The following is a 22,828-nucleotide window of genomic DNA, read 5'->3' on the forward strand; positions in this document are numbered from 1 at the left end:
CTTTGCCGGGTAGGAGACCGCATCCCATTCAATTGGATACGGTCTGACAACCCCCAGCTTGCTCACGTGCTTCTGGAGCTTCAAGGTGTCGAGTTGACTTTGGAGATCGTCAAACCTCTTGTCTCTTGGGTCATGGCCCGAAGATGACGCTCCTCTAGATGACTCGGATGAGAAGTGAGAAGGAGTAGGCACCCGCTCTTTGTGCTTCAGGGATTTATGCGAAGCCCGCGAAGCCCTCTCTCTCTTCCTCTTCTTCTCGCTCAAGAGCTGCTCCAACATCTCCTTTAGGGAGTCGATGGTTGCTTGTTGCTCGTCGAGTCTCCTGGATATCTCATCAGGGATGTCGGTCATGTGCACATTTGCGTGCTCGCCCTGAACCGAGCTTGAAGTCTGCGACATTGCCACTGCTGAGCAATCGTCGTCGTCATTGTCAGAGACAGACGTCAGACCCGTACAGGCAAACGAGGTGGCCATCCCCATTTGGGCGTGAGCGTGTCGGCGAGGTTCAGGCTGGCGAGGTTCGCCCGTCAGGCGAGATTGGCACAGTATGCCTGCGCCTGTCTGGCGACCTGTTGCTTCCCCTATATGGCGAACTTGGGCCGTTAGGCGAGCTTGGTGAAGTCCGCTTGTTTGACGAAGCCCTCTTGAACTGCAGAGTTCGCTAGGTGCCCTTGGTTCGCCGAAATTGAGCACCTTGCTCACAGAGTGAGGCTCGCCTAAACTGCTGGGCTCGCCCGATTTGAGCGGTTCGCCAAAAATGGAAACCTGGCTCAAGAGGTTGGGCTCGCCTAAACTGCTAGGCTTGCCCGGTTTGAGCGGTTTGCCGAAACTAGGAACCTGGCTCAAAAGGTTGATTTGGCTCAAGGGGTTGATTCCTTTCAAGCCTGAATAATAATTCAGGCTGTCGTGGGGGATGAGGGATTGTGCCTCGAGACGAGCGAGAGCTTTTCGTCGCCGCTGTTTGGATCTTTTTGAACGAGGAGCGTTCATGTCGACGACGGAGGCGTAGTCTGCGTCGACACGAATGGCTGATTCCTTTTGCACAGGGGTATGCGAGGATCGTTCATTAACCCACTCAGTAGCTCCTAGACCCGTATTCTCGAATCTCAGCTCGGCCTCAACTGGTTTGGGGGGAAAAGAACCCCCTGCCTCGGCCTGGGTAGATCCCTCAGGCTTGGTTGCCTCAGCCTCTTGGGGCTGGGCCACCCGCATGACTCTGCAGCCATCGCGAGATGTATTGCCGCGAGAAGAGGACGATTGTAAGTACCCCTCGAATTTGATCACAAGGGACTCAACAGTAGTCCCTGCAGCAACTTCGTCAAACTGCGCCACCACCAATTCATCTGAATGAACGGATTCTCCCACTGTGGTCGCCATCTTCTGTAGAGTGAAAATTTGATTCTTCCGAAGAAAGGAGTTTCGTTTGTATTTATAAGAAAGCTTATTACAAACTAACAAATCAAATGTTTACAACAGAAGCGGGGGAAAGCCCTCCTTGTTTAACGTGGGTTCCTCGGTGGCGATAGGACGCCTCGCTCGGTGCTCGTGCCGAGTCTGCTTCCCTTGGACGATCCGATCGAAGTTGATGCCGGAGCCGGAGCTTCGGTTCTCAAATGAGGGAGCCTTTGGCAAAGGTCCAGGTTCAACCTTTGGGAGATTAGCCAGCAGAATATGCAACGGCCAATCCCCCTTCTTCATGCTGCTGAAGATGGGTTTTAACAGGCAAGGGATGGCATGGGCTATCCCTTGATTCATGGGATTTGACCACTAATAGAGGTGAGGGAGATAGCTTGACTGCTCCTTGAATTATGGGATGTGACCACACGTTGTTCGGAGACGTCCTGCTGTTCATTCGTACCGTCAATGGTCATTCGAAGAGCTGTGCTCTGCATCACGCTACATAGGAGTGGGAAAGCCCCTCCTCGTATGCGTGACAACGGCTGTCAGATGCTTGCGTGGATCTGACCAACCACCGAGCGTTGGCGGCTCTCGTCCCTTCACCTGGACAACTGAGGTGAGCCGCATTTATGAGGGTGCAGGCTGTTTCGGCGCCTGTCCGCTCATTCGTACTGTGGACGGCCATCTGACGGGCCTGGAGTATTGTGCCCTCTCCCTTGATTTGTGGGATTTGACCACTGATGTAACTGTTCCCATACTCCAAGTGGGCAGTTGACAGTGAGCTGGCGAGTCTGCAGCTTGGGTCTGCAGGCGAGCTTGCAGGCGAACTGGGTCTGCAGGTGAGTTTGGGACTGCAGGCGGACTTGGGTCTGCAGGCGAGCTAGCAGGCGAACTGGGTTTGCAGGCGAGCTCAGGTGCGCAGGCAGACTTGGGTCTGCAGGCGGATTTGGGACTGCAGGCGAATTTGAGCTGCAGGCGAGCTCCTGAGCATGGATTGAAGAATAGGCCGTAACTTTCAAACCGTAAGTCGGAATTGGACGAATTATATATGAAAATCGCCTATCTCGACGAGATGGATCCATCCGAACCGAGCCGAAGGCTTCGGTTCGCTTCCTCCGTTTCGCCAAATTCCTTACGGTTTCGGAGATATCCGCGTTTTCCCCTTTTTCTGCTATTTCGGGCGAGGTTTTAGCAGTTTTGTTCTGAACTTCTCTGATAAGGATTAAAGGCAATTTTTATTGCCTACAAAACCCCCTCCAAAGTTTTCAGACCTGAATCAGGCCGCATGGGGTCTGGAACACTTTGGATATGAAGTCCCGTAAAGTGATCCCTGCTCTTCACTCGCAGCTGATGATCGCCTTCTAGGATTTTGAGCAAACCCTCAGCTATCAACGGACTTGATTTGTCTTTACCAACTGCCGTTTGAGTTGGACTAGCCATGCTCTTGCCCTTAGCATGGTAAGTTGTTGAGGAGTTTCTTTTAGGCTCAATGCTAAAATTTCTCCTCTATCCTTATCCTTTCGAGGCATTTGAATTAAGAGTGTAGGGAGCAGTTTAGACTCATGCACCAGTTGGAGTATAAGGGGGCAGTTTAGACTCATGCACCAGTCGGAGTATAAGGGAACAGTTTAGCCTCATGCACCGGTTGGAGGATAAGGGGGAAACTTGTCTTCTCTTAGGGCAAAGATGAAGACGAACCCTGATTTGTCTTCTCTTGGGGCAAAGACTAACCCTGAAATAGCAACACATCGCATGGTAGGCCACTATCAAACAACAACGCTTTTTATGGGAAAGACGGTGCTGGGAGAATCAAATCGTTCAGGGACGTATGAGTATGACGACTGATCGGACAACGTCATTTGCGGGAATGACGGTGTCGGCTATCAGAGGTAATCGTTAACGTGATAGGAATTGCCGCGATCGGAGCGACTTTGAGGACCTACCATCCTTTTGAAGAGGATTGGTAAGTTGATTTTGTCAGAGGTGTAGTGTTAACATGACAGTGGGAGTTTATTGCGATTTGAGCAACTCTATGGACCTACCATCCTATTGAAGAGGACTGGTAAGTTGATTTGTCAGAGGTAACTGTTAACGTGACAGTGGGGGTCCCGCCATCCTATTGAAGAGGATTGGCGGGGGATTGTGGCTTTGGTCCTAACTATCTGAAGGTTTGACCAAGTGGGAGTTTGATGCAGCCCACCTGAACTGCTAGTCTCGCCTGTTTTGAGCGGTTCGCCACAAATGGAAACCTGGCTCAAGAAGTGGGGCTCGACTAACTGTTAAGCTCGCCTGATTTGAGCGGTTCGCCGAAACTGGGAACCTGGCTCAAAGAGATGGGGCTCGCCTAAGCTGTTAAGCTCGCCTGATTTGAGCGGTTCGCCGAAACTGGGAACCTGGCTCAAAGAGATGGGGCTCGCCTAAGCTGTTAAGCTCGCCTGATTTGAGCGGTTCGCCGAAACTGGGAACCTGGCTCAAAGAGATGGAGCTCGCCTAAACTGTTAGGCTCGCCTGATTTGAGCGGTTCGCCGAAACTGGGAACCTGGCTCAAAGAGATGGAGCTCGCCTAAACTGTTAGGCTCGCCTGATTTGAGCGGTTCGCCCGTACTGGGAACCTGGCTCAAGAAGTGGAAGTGTGGGGAATAGTTTAACCTCTTATACCAGTTGGAGGATCAGAAGAAGCAGTTTATACTCGTGTACTTGTTGGAGTGAAGGAGACTATCAGAGGTGATTGTTAACGTGATAGCTTTGTAGGCCCGTCGTCCTATTGAAGAGGATCGACGGGAGATTGTCAGAGGTGTAGTGTTAACTTGACAAGATTGTCGCGATTAGAGCGACTATGTGGGCCCGCCGTCCTGTTGAAGAGGATCAACGGGGGAAATTTGGAGGATATGAGGGATCGGTCTCCACTACCAAGGCATCTTGGTCATCATCCCCTCGAAATTCATGCGGGTCTTCGTCACCCATATGCTTGAGCATGCTCTCGACTTGTTCTCCTTGGCGGAGTAAGTCTTTCCATGAGCGAGCTTCAACAGCGCCCATATTGGACAGAACGCTGATGGAAAGATTGTTCCGGCACATCTCGATGAGCGTGGCCTCGGAAACTCGATCGCGGGAATGCAGCGATCGGTTTCTGAATCTCTTGACAAAGTTGCTTATAGACTCTGTCCTCCTCTGCTTTACAGTTAGCAGGGTGGCCATAGATACTTCTGTGTCATCGTCGAAGAATCTGGCCATGAAGAGCCTTTCCATGTCCTTCCAGCAGGTGATGGACCCGGGCTTCAATCTGCGAAACCATTCAAAAGCGACCCCCTTGAGGGTACCAATGAACAGTCGAGTCATAATGGGATCGTTTCCCACTATGTGTCCAGTTTGCGCCTGGAAGTAGTAGATGTGCTGGGTAGGAGAACCCTTGCCAATAACTAGCTTTATTGAATCTTGAACTCTTACAGTAGTGTGGGGCCCTATCTCCGATACATCTGGCCAGCAGAGTCCAATTATGTTCTGAAGGAGATCCATGAGGGAACTTGCGGGAATCATCCAGCAGTGAGAACCCTAGCCTAGAAGGTAATTCGGTAAGGCTACTAGTGGTTCACCATCCTTCCGAGTCCACGAGACTCGCCTCTCAATGCAAGACTTGTCAGCTCTTCTCAAGTATGTCATGAGCTTCAGCAATTGAACTCACTCCCCTCATGAGTTAATATCCTTTCACTCAATGGGGATTAGATTTATTAAGCCACTCGCAATAGCTTCAGGAAAACAAAAGTTTTTGATAGTTGCCATAGACTATTTTATAAAGTGGATAGAAGCTAAGCTCTTGGCCAAAATCGATGAGAGCAACACCACCAATTTTGTGTGGAAATTAATTGTCTATAGATTTAAAAATTCCCACTTTCTTTGTCAAGACAATGACATTCAATTTGATAGCAAAGGCCTACGTAGTTTCTATCAAGAATGGAAGATACAACTTAAGTTCACTTCAGTTGCACACCCAAGATGTAATAGGCACGCAAAAGCCGCCAACAAGAGTATACTTCAAGCCCTAAAGAAGAAAGTAGACAAAGCTGTTGGAAACTGGGTTTAAAAGCTCCTTGGAATTCTATGGTTATACAAAACCACCCACAAAAACTCCATAGGGGAAACCCCATTCGAGATAACATATGGAGCTGAAGCAGTCGTCCTAATAGAATTCAGCATGCCAACCATCTAACTACATAATTTCAATGAGGAGACAAACTCAATTGGATTACAGTTCAGACTTGACCTCATTAATGAAGTTCAAGAGAACTCATACAGATCCTAAGTCATCAATCAACAACGCATCACTCGACTCAAAAACGACAAGATCAGCCTTAAAGATTCAATATTGGTGACCTCATCATTTGAAAAGCTATCTTCGATAAAGACACTGGGCATTACAAATTAGCTAGCAACTAGGAAGGGTCGTACACCATAATCGAAGATATATGCCCTGGCACCTATCGATTGTGAACCTCTGATGGTAGGATCCTACAACACTCGTAGAATATAGAGCATGTCAAAAATAATTTCTAGTAACTGTAAGATATTTGTATGATATAAATATTTTCTTAATAAATCTCATTATACTGTATTTTTGTAGCAACTCTAAGACCTTGGCATTATTCTCATGAATAATTCCTAAGGCACGTACCTAAGGCCTTAGTGTCATTTTAAATAAATCCAAGGTAGGAAGTCGAGTCGCCCTTACCTCGGTAGACTCCAACACACTAGACCTTGGTACCCTTTTGGAATAAAACTAAGGTAAGCCATTGACTCTAAGGCATGAATAAGCCCAAGTCACGTACCCAAGACCTTGGTGTCATTTCAAATAAACCCAAGGCATGAAGTCGAGTCACCCACACGTTGATCAACTCTAACACACAAGACCTTGGTACCCTTTCGGGATAAAACCAAGGCACGTCATTGACTCTATGTCCTTGGTATCATTCTCATGAATCAGCCTAAGGCATGTACCCAAGTCCTTAGTGCCATTTAGAATAAACACAAGGATTGAAGTTGAGTCACCCTACCTTAGTAAACTCCAACACACAAGACCTTGGTACCCTTTTGGGATAAATTAAGATGTATCGACTCTAAAACCTTAGCATCATTCTCATGAACAAGCCTAAGGCATGTACCCAGGACCTTGGTGCCATTTCGAATAAACCTAAGGAATGTAGTTGAGTCGCCCCACCTTAGTCAACTCCAACACACAAGACATTGGTACCCTTTTAGGATTAACTAAGGTGTATTGATTCTAAGACCTTAGCATCATTCTCATGAACAAGCCCAAGGCACGTACCTAGGACCTTAGTGTCATTTTGAATTAACCTAAGGAATGAAGTCAAGTCGCCCCACCGTAGTCAACTCCAACATACAAGACATTGGTACCCTTTTGGTATAAAACCAAGACATGTCATAGATTCCAAGACCTTGACATAATTCTCATGAATAAACCCCAAGGCACGTTCTTAAGACCCTTGTGTCATTTTGAATAAACCTAAGGCATGAAGTCGAGTCACCCCCACTTCGGTTGTCTCCAACACACATGACCTTACTACCCCTTTCAGATAATATCAAGGCATGTCATTAACTCTAAAACCTTGGCATCAATCTCATGAATAAGCCTAAGGAATGTACCCAAGACCTTAGTGTCATTTCAAATAAGCCTAAGGCATGCAGTCAATTTGGCCCCACCACGTTCAACTCTAACACATAAGACCTTGGTACCCTTTTAGGATAAACCAAGGCACATCATCGACTCTAACACCTTGGAATCATTCTCATAAATAAGCCCAAGGCATGAACCTAAGACCTTGGTGTCATTTTGAATAAATTTAAGGCATGTCATCGACTATAAAACCTAGGCATCATTCTCATGAATAAGCCTTAGGATCGTACCTAATACCTTGGTGTCGTTTCAAATCAACCTTAGGCATGCAGTCGAGTCGACCCTATCTTGGTCAACTCTAACACACAAGACCTTAGTACCCTTTTAGGATAAAACCAAGGCACGTACTCGACTCTAACACCTTGGAATCATTCTCATAAATAAGCCCAAGGCATGAACCCAAGACCTTGGTGTCATTTCGAATAAACCTAAGGCAAGAACTCGAGACGCCCTCACCTTAGTCGACTCCAACACACAAGACCTTGATACCCTTTTGAGATAAAACCAAGGCACATCATCAACTCAGAGACCTTGGCATCATTCTTATGAATAAAACCTAAGGCATGTACCCAAGACATGGTGTCATTTCTAATAAACCCAAGACATGAAGTCGAGTCGCCCCCACCTCAATTGACTCTAACACACAATACCTTGGAACACTTTTGGGATAAAACCAAGGCATGTCATTCACTATAAGACCTTATCATCATTCCCATGAATAAGCCCAATGCATTTACCCAAGACCTTGGTGTCATTTTGAATAAACCTAAGGCATGAATTTGAGTCATCCCCACCTCAGTCGACTCTAACACAAATGACTTTGGTACACTTTCGAGATAAGACCAAGGCACGTCATCGTCTTGGCATCATTTTCATGAATAAGCCCAATGCACGTACCCAAGACATTGGTGTTACTTTGAATAAACCTAAGGCATGAAGTTGAGTCGTCCCTACCTTGGTTGACTCCAACAAACAAGGCCTAGATGACCTTTCAGAATAAAACCAAGGCACTTCATTGACTCTAAAAACTTGGCATCATTCTCACAAATAAGCCCAAGGCACGTACCCAAGACAGTGGTGTTATTTCGAATAAACCCAAGGCATGAGTCCAATCACCCTTACCTTAGTCGACTCTAACACACAAGAACTTGGTACTATTTTAGGATAAAACAAAGGCACGTCATTGACTCTAAGAACTTAGCATCATTCTCATGAATAAGCCTAAGGCATGTACTCAAGACCTAGGTGTTATTTTGAATAAACCTAAAGCATGAAGTCTAGACACCCCCACCCTCGGTCGATTTCCAACACACATGACCATGGTACCCTTTCAAGCTAGACCAAGGCATGTCATTGACTCCAAGACCATGGTGTCATTCTTTTAAATAAGCCCAAGGCCTGTACCCAAGGCCTTATTGTTGTTTCAAATCAACCTATATCACGGAGTCCATTCGCCTCGACCTCGGTCGACTTGAACACACAAGACCTTAGTACCCTTTCATGATAAAACCAAGGCACATCATCGACTTTAAGATCTGATGAATAAGCCTAAGGCACTTATCCAAGACCTTAGTGTTGTACGGAATAAACCCAAGGTATGGAGTCGAGTTGCCCCCACATCGGTCGACTCCAACACACAAGACCTTGGTACCCTTTTAGGATAAAAACCAAGGCACATCATCGACTCTAAGACCTTAGCATCATTCTCATGAATAAGCCCAAGGCACGTACTAAAGACCTTGGTGTCATTTTGAATAAACCTAAGGCGTGGTGTTGAGTCACCCCCACCTTGGTTGACTCAAACGCACAAGACCTTGTCACCTTTTCAGGATAAAACGTGGCACGTCATAGACTCGAATAACTTTGACATACAATACCTTGTTATCCTATCAGAATAAAACCAAGCCATGAAAATCAACTTGTATTGGTTACGAAACTCAAAACAAGGCATATGCAGATAACATAAGCATAATCAAGAAAGGTACACAGATCGAATCGAGAAAAGTGCATCTATTTATTTATATGCCAAAATATTTACAATATAGAGGATGTTTAAATCACTAAAAAAAGATACATGAACTCTCATGTGGCTAAGCTCGTTGCAGGTGTCGGACTCGAAGCTATAGTAGTGATAGGGCTAGGGGTAGAAACAAAATGTGGAGGAGCAGTGGAAGTAGAAGTCAGCGGAGGAGTCGACTGAGGCTCAGACCCGGCCTCTTCATCTTTCTCATCATCAGGGCAGCTAGCCTATCTATCAAAGGTTGAGTCCTAATCTAACTCCTCTCCCTCCTCATCTCTATTGTTGACGTCTAGGACCAACTACCCTCCCTTTGTCTCTATCTCCTAAAGGGCGTCAAGACAACTGGTGATACGGGAGGGGAAGTGGAAGCACTCAGAATCAAGCTTGAGCTGATGAGGAAACTACACCATAAGAAAATCGAAGCCAGCCTTGCAAGCTATGGCCACCTTCACCTTGTCGAGAGTAATGTTGCAGTAGTTCTCAATAGCTTCAACCCTGTAGGCTTTGGATTTTAGATGACTAAGCCGACCCTGTTATGCCTATATCTTGGCAAGAGATGACTCTCATTGTCTCTTGACTTCTAGGCCTGCTCGGGCTGCCTCTTTCCTCAACACCTTATAGGCAGCCAGTCCTCCTTCAGCTAACCCTTTAGAGCCTTAGCATTTTGATGAGACAATTGAGCCCGTTCAAAGGCAATGAAGTTCTCTCACCTCTCGACCTCCACCACTTTATTTAGATTTCTCATTCGGCCATCCTGCTCATGGAGATCATGCTCGAGATGACCATTGTCTTCCTAAAGCTTGTTGATCTTAGTTGACTTCTTACTAAGCGACACCTTCAGCCCCTTGACCATGTCATCTTGCATCTCCACCTCTTGGTGCCACCTTCCCTCACTCTGCCTCCAAGCAACCAACTTGGCCTCCTTGGCAATAGCACTCCTCTTGGCCTCTTCACTAGCTACCTTCTTAGCCTCCTACTCTTCCTGAAACTTAGAGTGGAGGCCTTGTGCATGCTCAAACTGAGAGAATAACTCCTACTTGACCAAAGCCCCTCACAACAAATATCCTTTGATGACCTAGTAGAGGTTAACATTTGGCATGCCTAAGAGGATATCATCATCCTGAGTAAGTTAAAACTGCTTCAAATCCTAGGACTGAGTGATCTGAGACATCAGGACTGACCCTCTCTTGTCGAGATACCGTCTAGGGGTGAATCTGAACTACTCAGATAGCTCTCTATTATACCTAGGGCCTTCTCTGGATGACCCCATCATCAGCATCCTCAAATCCCCTCACATGTTTGACTCAAGCTCATCAATACGATGGGGGGAAGGACCATCCAAATCCTAGAGCTAGAATCACCACCTCTGCTGTCGGCTCCTTAGTAGCCACCTCCTTACCCTTTTGGTGAGCTGACTCGACTAATGGAGTCAGAGCCATCTCCACCTCGGTCCGAGCTGAGCTTCCACTGGCTTGGCTATCAACACCTCACCCCCTCAGCTGGTAAGGGGGATTCCTCATTTACCATGATGATCTTCGTCGACTTGACTCGAGTAGACTATGAAGGAGGGGGATGGGATTTTTTCCTTCCTAAGCTTCTTAATCTCAAGTTTCTACCCCTGTTGTGTCCCCTACCATGTGCCAGTTCAGCACCCCATGATTGACCTTGGCCGCCTACTCTTCCTCTCAGCCCTCTCGACCTTGGCAGCAGAAGCACCCAGCTTGGCCAACCGAACCATAATCTCAGCAGCTTTCACTACATCCTCCTCGGCCTCTTTTAGGGCTAAGTTGGATCTCAGTTATTTTTAGGGCATGATTGAGGCCCCTACCTGAGATGCATCAGGCTTCGTTAGTAGTACGGCCAAGACCTCTACTTGAACCTTGTTCTCTATAGTTAGTGAAATCTTGGATATACCGGCCACTCGCAAGGGCAAAGAATCGAATAAATTCTTGTACCTATATGATCCAGAGTACGACCGAATCCCCTCGAGCCCTTCCTTGACCGTGAGAAAACCTTTCTTTATAACATCTTTTTTAATCTCAAGCCAAACTAAGCAATATAGAATTAGGTTAGCCTTAAAGATCTAGATAAACTTCTCCTTCCAGTCCTTGTTTGAATACGGAGGGTTAGAGATGACTTTGAAGCCATTCAGATTTTGGAAATAGTAGTGGCCTTCATTCTTCCCAGTCTTGACACTGAGGAGGTGGCCAAGGATCGGAGGGTCGGTTTGACTCCTATGCATTAGTAGATCACCACGAACCCCACTAGCGTTGCAATGGAGTTAGGCTTCATTTGAGAAGGCGAGACTCCCAAAGCCTTGAAAGTGCGGCGAAGAAATGGGTGGAGTGAAAAATGGAGGCCATATTCCAAGTGCCTGATGTACACCAGAGCAATGACACCATTTTGGTCAATACCGCCTGAGTCTTCTCTAACGGTGATAGTGTGAACTCACGGTAGATGTCGAAGTGGTTGTAGTAGCCCTCAAGCTCCATGGAGCAAATCTTTGAGTGAAACTTTCCCAAAAGATATATCCTAGCCTCATTATAGGTGTTTGTTGGAAATTTGTAGTAAAAGAAATAATGAAAGAAAAATTTGACTTGTATTCCTCTAAAAAACAATTACAATTTGGATTCCGATTACAAAAGAGAGGAGAATGAATTTGATTCTCCCCTTTGTTTAAAACTGGGTTCTTCTTGGTAGCGATGGAGTGCTTCCTTCGATTGATCACGTCGAACTTGCTCTCCGTTGACGATCCGACCGTCCTTCTTCACTGGAACAATTGAAGTGCTTGGTGACTTTGGTTTAGAACTCTCAGCGAGTTTTTTATGAACTCAGAACGAGTTGAAAACTCTGAAGAGAGTTGTTGAGAACCGAATAACTGGTTTGCTGTAATTGCCTTGCGTTGCAAGCTCAATCACGAACTCTTAAATGAGTTTCAGAACTCAGAGCGAGTTAAGAACTCTGATAAGAGTTGTTGAAAACCGAATGTCTGGTTTTATGTGATTAACTTGCGTTGCAAGCTAATTAAGAACTCTTAACGAGTTTAAGAACTCAGAATGAGTTAAAACTCTAAAACAGAGTTGTTGGAACCGAAAATTCGGTTAATTGCCAAGTGGATGATACCTTTGATGAAAGGATCCTTCGGGATTTGATTAACTGATCGTTGATCAGTTCCTTGATCCCCCGAAGATCTCTTCCTTCCGATTACTCAACTGCCGAGATTTGTTGACCTTGGGTGGTTTTGATCCCCGCTCCCCTCAACTCTTTGCGGTTTTTTATCTCAGAAACCGATTGATCAACCTCTCAACCCGCCAACCCCTTACTCAGTTGAGTAAGTTGGTTATTTATAGGGTGATGTGGAGTGCAACCAACCCCTATTTCCGCTCCTTTGTGGGCGAGAATCCCTCAGAACGTGGGATAAACGGTTATGAGGCCGTTCAGCTTGCGTTTGAACAAGTCAAAACGCCTCAATTGGCGTTCTGGGCTTTAACTCTGCGCCCAAGGTTTGGGACGCAGAGTTAAATCTCTGTTAGGGATTTGAGACGCACGGGCCTCGAAACTTTAACGCAGAGTTCGACCTTTGCGTTGATGAACTTTAAACGCCAGATCTGAACTGTGCGTTCGAAACTTTAACGCAGAGTTCGACCTTTGCGTTGATGAACTTTAAACGCCAGATCTGAACTGTGCGTTCGAAACTTTAACGCAGAGTTCGACCTTTGCGTTGATGAACTTTAAACGCCAGATCTGAACTGTGCGTTCGAAACTTTAACGCAGAGTTCGACCTTTGCGTTGATGAACTTTAAACGCCAGATCTGAACTGTGCGTTCGAAACTTTAACGCAGAGTTCGACCTTTGCGTTGATGAACTTTAAACGCCAGATCTGAACTGTGCGTTCGAAACTTTAACGCAGAGTTCGACCTTTGCGTTGATGAACTTTAAACGCCAGATCTGAACTGTGCGTTCGAAACTTTAACGCAGAGTTCGACCTTTGCGTTGATGAACTTTAAACGCCAGATCTGAACTGTGCGTTCGAAACTTTAACGCAGAGTTCGACCTTTGCGTTGATGAACTTTAAACGCCAGATCTGAACTGTGCGTTCGAAACTTTAACGCAGAGTTCGACCTTTGCGTTGATGAACTTTAAACGCCAGATCTGAACTGTGCGTTCGAAACTTTAACGCAGAGTTCGACCTTTGCGTTGATGAACTTTAAACGCCAGATCTGAACTGTGCGTTCGAAACTTTAACGCAGAGTTCGACCTTTGCGTTGATGAACTTTAAACGCCAGATCTGAACTGTGCGTTCGAAACTTTAACGCAGAGTTCGACCTTTGCGTTGATGAACTTTAAACGCCAGATCTGAACTGTGCGTTCGAAACTTTAACGCAGAGTTCGACCTTTGCGTTAATGAACTTTAAACGCCAGATCTGAACTGTGCGTTCGAAACTTTAACGCAGAGTTCGACCTTTGCGTTGATGAACTTTAAACGCCAGATCTGAACTGTGCGTTCGAAACTTTAACGCAGAGTTCGACCTTTGCGTTGATGAACTTTAAACGCCAGATCTGAACTGTGCGTTCGAAACTTTAACGCAGAGTTCGACCTTTGCGTTAATGAACTTTAAACGCCAGATCTGAACTGTGCGTTCGAAACTTTAACGCAGAGTTCGACCTTTGCGTTGATGAACTTTAAACGCCAGATCTGAACTGTGCGTTCGAAACTTTAACGCAGAGTTCGACCTTTGCGTTGATGAACTTTAAACGCCAGATCTGAACTGTGCGTTCGAAACTTTAACGCAGAGTTCGACCTTTGCGTTGATGAACTTTAAACGCCAGATCTGAACTGTGCGTTCGAAACTTTAACGCAGAGTTCGACCTTTGCGTTAATGAACTTTAAACGCCAGATCTGAACTGTGCGTTCGAAACTTTAACGCAGAGTTCGACCTTTGCGTTAATGAACTTTAAACGCCAGATCTGAACTGTGCGTTCGAAACTTTAACGCAGAGTTCGACCTTTGCGTTGATGAACTTTAAACGCCAGATCTGAACTGTGCGTTCGAAACTTTAACGCAGAGTTCGACCTTTGCGTTGATGAACTTTAAACGCCAGATCTGAACTGTGCGTTCGAAACTTTAACGCAGAGTTCGACCTTTGCGTTGATGAACTTTAAACGCCAGATCTGAACTGTGCGTTTGATAAAATTCTTTCTTATGGACTTAGCTAAAGCTCCCTTCACTTGACTGATTGAATATTTCTTTCTTTTGCAGTGCCTTACACCCGTGAACCTCTCAATCTTCGTCACCACTTCGGGCATGAGGGAGGTGTGGACTCTAATATGCAATTCAATCTGCGTCAAGAACTTCCAATATTCCAGGACACCGACAAAGATCGCGTCACTCTGATCTCAGATCCAAATACTGATGTACTCAGAGTTTTAGTTACGGACGCTAAGTTTGAGACTGGGTCTCGCAAGAAACTCACCAAGCCAGCTTTCTTATTTGGAGATCGTGTCAGTATTTCAAAAGGGATCATGCACGGCGGTCACTACAAATGGCTTAGGCAGATCGGTGATCGTCGCTTCTTCCTCCCTGACATGCACAGGATGTTTCCCATCTCCTACTACCAATGTGCTTCCGTTCCCCGTCACATGAACTGGGACTTGGTGAGAGAGCAGGATGGGGTAGCTGTTGGGGTTCTGACTCACAAGGGTGTGAATACCGCTGGATATAATCGACAAGTGTCGGCTTTGGAACCCTGCTTATTCTCACGAGGATATCCTTTGGGAGAAACAGCTAGTCCAGCTAACACTTTCATGCGACGGTTTTTGGCTGCCAAAGGAGAATTCCCGACTGCAGTATTCCGAGCTCCTGGATGGGTTCATTCCTCCAAGACAGGATGGTGGGCACGAATGATAGAATTCGTGTTGGCAGAATTAAAGGAACCATTAGCTCAATCTGGGCTTGCTTGCCCTATTAAGGCTACTAAACATGGAATAGCTCTTAGTCCATATAACTTCTTTGCCATTCTGGAGCGGTACAATCCAGAGACTTGTACGTTTTTCACACCGGAAGGAGAATTAGGGTTCGCCCTACATGAAATGTTCGATGTCTCAGGTCTTCCTTTCGGAGATTTACCATATGAAGAGTTTGTCCCTGGGTCAACTGAGCTGAAGATCTTGAAGGAGACCATCCCCGAGGTATATGACACTCTATGGGAGGTGATGTGTCATTTCCAAATCTGCGGCCAATTGACAGGGGCACGAGGACGTGGTATCAAACAGCTATCCTGGGCCGAGTATCTTTTCCAAAATTTGTCTGACAAGAATGCCGCTGTGTCTCGTCGGGAGGCGAGCACCCCTGAGACCATCCAGGCTCTGATCAATGACGCCACCGTTCACTATGTCAGCGAGGGAATAGAAGATGACTTCCCAGCACAGACTGAATTCGAGAGCTTCCATCACCAGGCAGCCACTCCCATCTCTGATATGGCATTATTAGCGGGTTTTCTCATGCTGTGGCTGAAGCGGTGTGTGGTTCCTACCAGACCAATAGATGCTGTGATGATTGAAGTAGCTTATCCGGCCGTCCTCTTAGCACATGGGAGACCCATAAATCTACTTTCCGCTATGACGTGCTGTTTACAACACGGTTTGAGGGAACTATGCCTCGAGTTTATCCAAGTGAAAGAGATAGATTCTGAAGGGACGAAAAGCTTGGTGACTCCCAATCCTCGAGTACCCTTGCCGTATACATATCTAATGGCTTGGTACGCCTCACATTGTGTACATTTGATGAGTGCTCCCTCTGCTACGGATGGAGGCTTCATCCCTTTCGTGCAGAGATTAGAAAAAGCTACTTGGATAGGCACTTACGTAGTGAAGGTCCGTCAGATTCTGTCGAGAGACCTCAGCTACGACATCTTCCGCTGCTTCCCGGATTTTGAGGGTGGAGGATATGGACAAGTCTTCCAAGATACCGCTGGTCCTAATGGTTTTACCCGTTTGGACGGGGGAGTTTTCCATTGGCTGCTAAACATTAGACCTGGTTATCTCCTCTTCAGGCAAAATGACAAATGTATAATTGAGCCCTATCAACCGTATCGTTTTGCTCGACAATTCGGATACGACCAACTATACGTTGGGAATCCGAGGAGCCAACTTTCGGTTATGGGCAACATATACGAAGGAGCTCGAGCCTGGTATTACTCCACCGCAGGTTGCACTGGGGCTACCTTCAGATTACCCCACAAAACGCCTAATTCTCTTCTTTCCGTGGCTTTCTGCAACTGGTATCACACAGCTTCTACGATGCCAGAGTACAAACTGTACACTTCCGGCCTTCGTGCAATTAGGAAGATGTATTCTTCTCGGAAAGGGGGTGGTCGTGTATCTCGTCTGAAGGGGATCGACGAGTTTTTACATTTTGAGGATGCAACTGAAGAAGGAGAAGAAGAGATGGGACTAGATGATGCCCCAGTAGCGAGCCCTAGGGCTGCTGAAGCTTCAAGAGCTAAAGCGACTGGAAAGAGGGCTCTTTCTGAAGTAGAAGAAGCTCACTACGAGAAACGTACTCGTAGAAAGCTGCTGGTAGATCCTCCTGCTCAGAGGCTAATGGCAGATGCTTTTAAATCTGGTGGTGGAGGGGAAGAGCAGGAATCAACTGTTGCAAGTCGTCCTGATCATGTCTATCCTCACTCTGGGGGATCTGCATTTTCTGAAGAATTTTCCCCTCACCATCCCTTGGATCAAGCAGAGGGTGAAGATGAATTCCCAATTGGGGATATGGGGGTTTCTACTGCAATGGATCCCGACATCTCACCATTTCCCGATCAGACTCCTGGTGCTACTGCTTCGCCTGCAAGGGAACCGCCTGCGACGTCTCCATCTGCAGGGGATGCACTGCCTACAAATGAACTGGCGACAGATGAACCTGCTAATCTCAATGAAAGTCAGTCTCCCGCTTCCTCCGCACTATTGCCACATTCGGGGACTATTATTCCTAGTCCCACGACTGGCCGGCTAAGACGAACCATTAGACTATGGGAGCTCGTCTCACCATGAGGATGCTGATGAGGATGAAAGCGATGATGATGATTTTTATAATTGGGCGGATCAACCACCACCACCTTCTGACAAGGCGTCTGGTTATCTTCCTTTTTACCCTACTGGTAGAAATTACACCCTTCGATTTCTCTGGTGTCTTTCTTTTATACTGACTGCTCTATTGTGTAGGTTCTCCAACTCCTGAGGCTGCTGGCACGTCGTCGTATCCCCACCCGCAAGCAGCAGATGTTCCTCCCTCCGAGTCAATGTCGGTGACAACGAGCTCTTTACCAGAGGAACCTCTTTCGCTGACGATTCCTCTTAAACCTGTGGGGACAGAGATTGTGCTAAGCTCAACCCAAACAGGGGTACTTATGGCTCTCCCTTCCAGTCCCTCACAATTGGATATCACCATAGCTTCTCCCACTTCTTCACGATCATCACCGATTGCTTCTGCATCAGGGTCTATGCTTTTAAGTTCCCCACCGTCATCTCCGGTGAAGACGCTAAGTCCAGTGGCCCTTCCCTCCATCCTAAAGGTTCTTATAAGACCATTGGAAGATATGATGAAGATAGCGATTGAGGAAATCAGTGCTGGACGAGCTACGTTTGATTCTTTCAAACCACTACTCACGCACTCCCTGAATGGCATTCGATATTTGGATGACGCTCGATTGTTCCAACATTGCTCTGAAGGCGTCTCTCGGTTGGAAAAAGATCTGAGGGCTTTGGAAGAATTGCATCGAGCTGATCTTACTGCCCAGACTGCTTCAGTCTTTGATAATCTTAAAGCTGAAGCGGCTCGCCAATACGAGACTTTCCAAGAGGCCATCACTGACAGAGAGCTTGAGATTGCATCCTTACAGGGACAATGCATGCAGAAGCAACATGCTGTGGACGCTTCTGGAGTTGCCATACAGACATCCCGTGCAGAAATTGATCTTCTCAAGGCGGAGTTGGCTCGACACGAAGCTGAACTCACGCGAGAGGAAGAGATATTGAAAAGGCTCACACTAGAGAGTGTGAAGACCTATGCCACTTACCGTTCAGCGGTGCAGGACCTTGAACTTATCCAGAAGCAAGCTAGTGCAATTACACTGGATGAAAGTGCCCTTAGGAAGAAAGCTGAAGCGATGGTGCAGGCCGCTCACGAGGAAAAATTATCTGCTGTTAAATCCCGGCTTGCGTATTTCACCTTTGTTGATCCAGAGGCGTAATCATGTACTGTTCTTTTCCTTCTTTGTTTGAGAAGAACATGGCTTTTGTATCGCTCTTTAATATTCCTGATGATAATAGAAAGAGTGATTCTGTTTTGTCTCTTTTCATTGCATGTGTCGTGTTCTGACTTGCAACGATGGAAAAATACCCAATATTTAAAAATTCCTTTATTACCATTTAAGATAATTATAGAGAAACTTTAACTTGTTTGGGGGGGGTATGAACACTAGTTATTCCGTTGTAGAAGAATTAACTGGTTCAAACGGGTTTGAACTGTTAGAGGTGGTTGGTTAACATAACAGAGATTTGAAGATCTATTGACCTATTGGGAATAGTCAACAGATTAATTTTTGTAAGTGGTATGATTTTACTCCGACCCGCGAGCGATCGCAATCAGAGTAATTTGAGGGCTTATCACTCTATTAGGGAGAGTTGATAAGTGGATTTTTGTCAGAGGTGTAGTGTTAACGTGACAAGAAGAATATTGCTATGGAAGCAATTTTGAGGACTTATCGCTCTATTGAAGAGAGTCGATAAGTGAATATTTGTCAGAGGTGTAGTGTTAACGTGACAAGAAGAATATTGCTATGGAAGCAATTTTGAGGACTTATCGCTCTATTGAAGAGAGTCGATAAGTGAATATTTGTCAGAGGTGTAGTGTTAACGTGACAAGAAGAATATTGCTATGGAAGCAATTTTGAGGACTTATCGCTCTATTGAAGAGAGTCGATAAGTGAATATTTGTCAGAGGTGTAGTGTTAACGTGACAAGAAGAATATTGCTATGGAAGCAATTTTGAGGACTTATCGCTCTATTGAAGAGAGTCGATAAGTGAATATTTGTCAGAGGTGTAGTGTTAACGTGACAAGAAGAATATTGCTATGGAAGCAATTTTGAGGACTTATCGCTCTATTGAAGAGAGTCGATAAGTGAATATTTGTCAGAGGTGTAGTGTTAACGTGACAAGAAGAATATTGCTATGGAAGCAATTTTGAGGACTTATCGCTCTATTGAAGAGAGTCGATAAGTGAATATTTGTCAGAGGTGTAGTGTTAACGTGACAAGAAGAATATTGCTATGGAAGCAATTTTGAGGACTTATCGCTCTATTGAAGAGAGTCGATAAGTGAATATTTGTCAGAGGTGTAGTGTTAACGTGACAAGAAGAATATTGCTATGGAAGCAATTTTGAGGACTTATCGCTCTATTGAAGAGAGTCGATAAGTGAATATTTGTCAGAGGTGTAGTGTTAACGTGACAAGAAGAATATTGCTATGGAAGCAATTTTGAGGACTTATCGCTCTATTGAAGAGAGTCGATAAGTGAATATTTGTCAGAGGTGTAGTGTTAACGTGACAAGAAGAATATTGCTATGGAAGCAATTTTGAGGACTTATCGCTCTATTGAAGAGAGTCGATAAGTGAATATTTGTCAGAGGTGTAGTGTTAACGTGACAAGAAGAATATTGCTATGGAAGCAATTTTGAGGACTTATCGCTCTATTGAAGAGAGTCGATAAGTGAATATTTGTCAGAGGTGTAGTGTTAACGTGACAAGAAGAATATTGCTATGGAAGCAATTTTGAGGACTTATCGCTCTATTGAAGAGAGTCGATAAGTGAATATTTGTCAGAGGTGTAGTGTTAACGTGACAAGAAGAATATTGCTATGGAAGCAATTTTGAGGACTTATCGCTCTATTGAAGAGAGTCGATAAGTGAATATTTGTCAGAGGTGTAGTGTTAACGTGACAAGAAGAATATTGCTATGGAAGCAATTTTGAGGACTTATCGCTCTATTGAAGAGAGTCGATAAGTGAATATTTGTCAGAGGTGTAGTGTTAACGTGACAAGAAGAATATTGCTATGGAAGCAATTTTGAGGACTTATCGCTCTATTGAAGAGAGTCGATAAGTGAATATTTGTCAGAGGTGTAGTGTTAACGTGACAAGAAGAATATTGCTATGGAAGCAATTTTGAGGACTTATCGCTCTATTGAAGAGAGTCGATAAGTGAATATTTGTCAGAGGTGTAGTGTTAACGTGACAAGAAGAATATTGCTATGGAAGCAATTTTGAGGACTTATCGCTCTATTGAAGAGAGTCGATAAGTGAATATTTGTCAGAGGTGTAGTGTTAACGTTAACTATAATTCATGTTTGTCACAAGAGTTAACATGTTATACACAATAGTTAACATGTTTGCCACAAGAGTTAACATATAGCCACAAGAGTTAACATGTTATCTATAAGAGTTAACATGTTATCCACAAGAGTTAACATGTTAACTATAACAAGAGTTAATATATAGCCACAAGAGTTAACATGTTATCCACAAGAGTTGACATGTTATCCATAAAAGTTAACATGTTATCCACAAGAGTTAACATATAGCCACAAGAGTTAACATGTTATCTATAAGAGTTAACATGTTATCCACAAGAGTTAACATGTTAAACACAAGAGTTAACATGCTAACCACAACAGTTAACTGCACAGAGAACAACATCAAACTCCTTCTCAGTTCAACTGGAGCTTACATGACAACAAACAACAGCAGACACAAGAAATCACCATCACAAATTTGTACAACAGCAGACACAAGAAATCACCATCACAAATTTGTACAACATTTATATATACCACACATTGAGTTTATTACTTCTTTCTTGATTTTGATATACATCCAAGCCCCAACATGTTGAGATTAGGGGATCCTCACATCTTGAACTGACCCATAAATACTATAGAATATAACACGAACCCAAATCAGTTTTAACCCCAAACAACAATTGTCAAACCATCAAAAAGTTCAAAAAGAAAATTTCCCGTAACCTAAAATAATTGGAGACATCCTCTTCTCTGAAAGTGTTATCATCAGGAAAAGTGTTATCAAACCAACAATGACCACAATGCATTCCCAAAATCCCACCATACAATTTGCAATATCAATAACAATCAAACTGCACAGAGAACACGTCGATCTCGTCGCCTCGTTGGTTCGTCGGTTTGTGCCGAGCTGAGCTAAAGGACCTATAAGCAATTTTATATGCTTACAGTTTCGAGTGAGGTTAGAGAGAGGGTGGAAGAGGAGATGGGTTTGTAGGAAGAGGAGTAGATCTAGAGAAGATCTGGAGAAGAAGAAGAGGGTAGTTTGAGAAGTTTTTGTCTTGGAAATTGTAAATGGGGCTGATTCACATGGATTTTTCATTTTTGGGGAAAAAGCACATAAGAAAAAGTTCAAGGGGCTGGGACACATCACCAATTTAGTTTTGGGGCCTTGAAGCAATTTTCCCTAGTTTATAATGATAATAAAGTTTATAGATATATTATAATTTATTATAAATAGTTATCAATTGTAATGAAATAGTAAAACTATTTATTTAATAAATTATTTATACATTTCCTCACTTTTTTGAAACCTTTGCTCACACTATTAATTTATTATTTAAGTATGTTATTTCATTGAAAATTTAAATTTTATCACTAATTTATCTTCACATAATATTTAAAATTCTAGAAAAATTAAAAATAAAAAAGTTCATTAGGCTTATACTTTATGCCTTGGAGTTTCACCTCTTATGGAGGACTACCTGTTACCTTTCTTCTTATTAGCCTTTTAAAAGTATGATAATAGTATGAAAAATAATTTGTATTTATTGTAATTATAATGATATTAATAGTATAATGATATTAATAGTGTTTTTTAAATTAATAAATTATACTATAATTTATTACTTAAACAATTTAGTAAATTATTTACTAATAGTATAATAAACTAGTTATTAAAATAAAATATAGTTACTAATAGTGTTATAAGTATGCTATGTATAATATTATTATATTTAAAAGAGAAGAAATTATTTAATATATGATAATTATTTTAATAAATTATGAATAAATTATAATAATTATCTAAACTATAATAATTAACCATACAGTTTTTTATACATAGTTCTATCATGTAACTTATTCATTTAAACAAAATTGTAATTGTTCATAATTTATATTACTATGCAAGTTATTTTTTATTTTGCAACCAACAAAATAAATGAAAATATAAAAAAAATAAGTATGCTCTCGTGCAAATGTGCACTATACTATAAATTAGGGATTGATTCTTTATATTGTAAGAAATATTACCTTGTTTGACGTTATAATATCATCTTAGTAATAAAAATTAACATTATAAATTAAAAATATTTTTATTTAGGAAAATTGTTTTATATAAAAATATTAGATCCTTGAAATTTATGAGACATGCACTTTTTGTTGGAAAGTAAATGTCTCATAAATTTCAAGGATCTAATATTTTTATATAAAGTATTTTTCCTAAAATACGAGCATTTTCAATTTACAACATCTAGTTTTTTTATTACTAAGCCGATGTTAATCATAAAACAAGATAATATTCTTTACAACATAAAGTCATATAATATTAAGAATTATTGCCATTGTTTAATTAATGTTGTAGTA

This window comes from Asparagus officinalis, chromosome 4, assembly GCF_001876935.1.
Source record: "Asparagus officinalis chromosome 4, Aspof.V1, whole genome shotgun sequence".
Classification (NCBI taxonomy): domain Eukaryota; kingdom Viridiplantae; phylum Streptophyta; class Magnoliopsida; order Asparagales; family Asparagaceae; genus Asparagus; species Asparagus officinalis.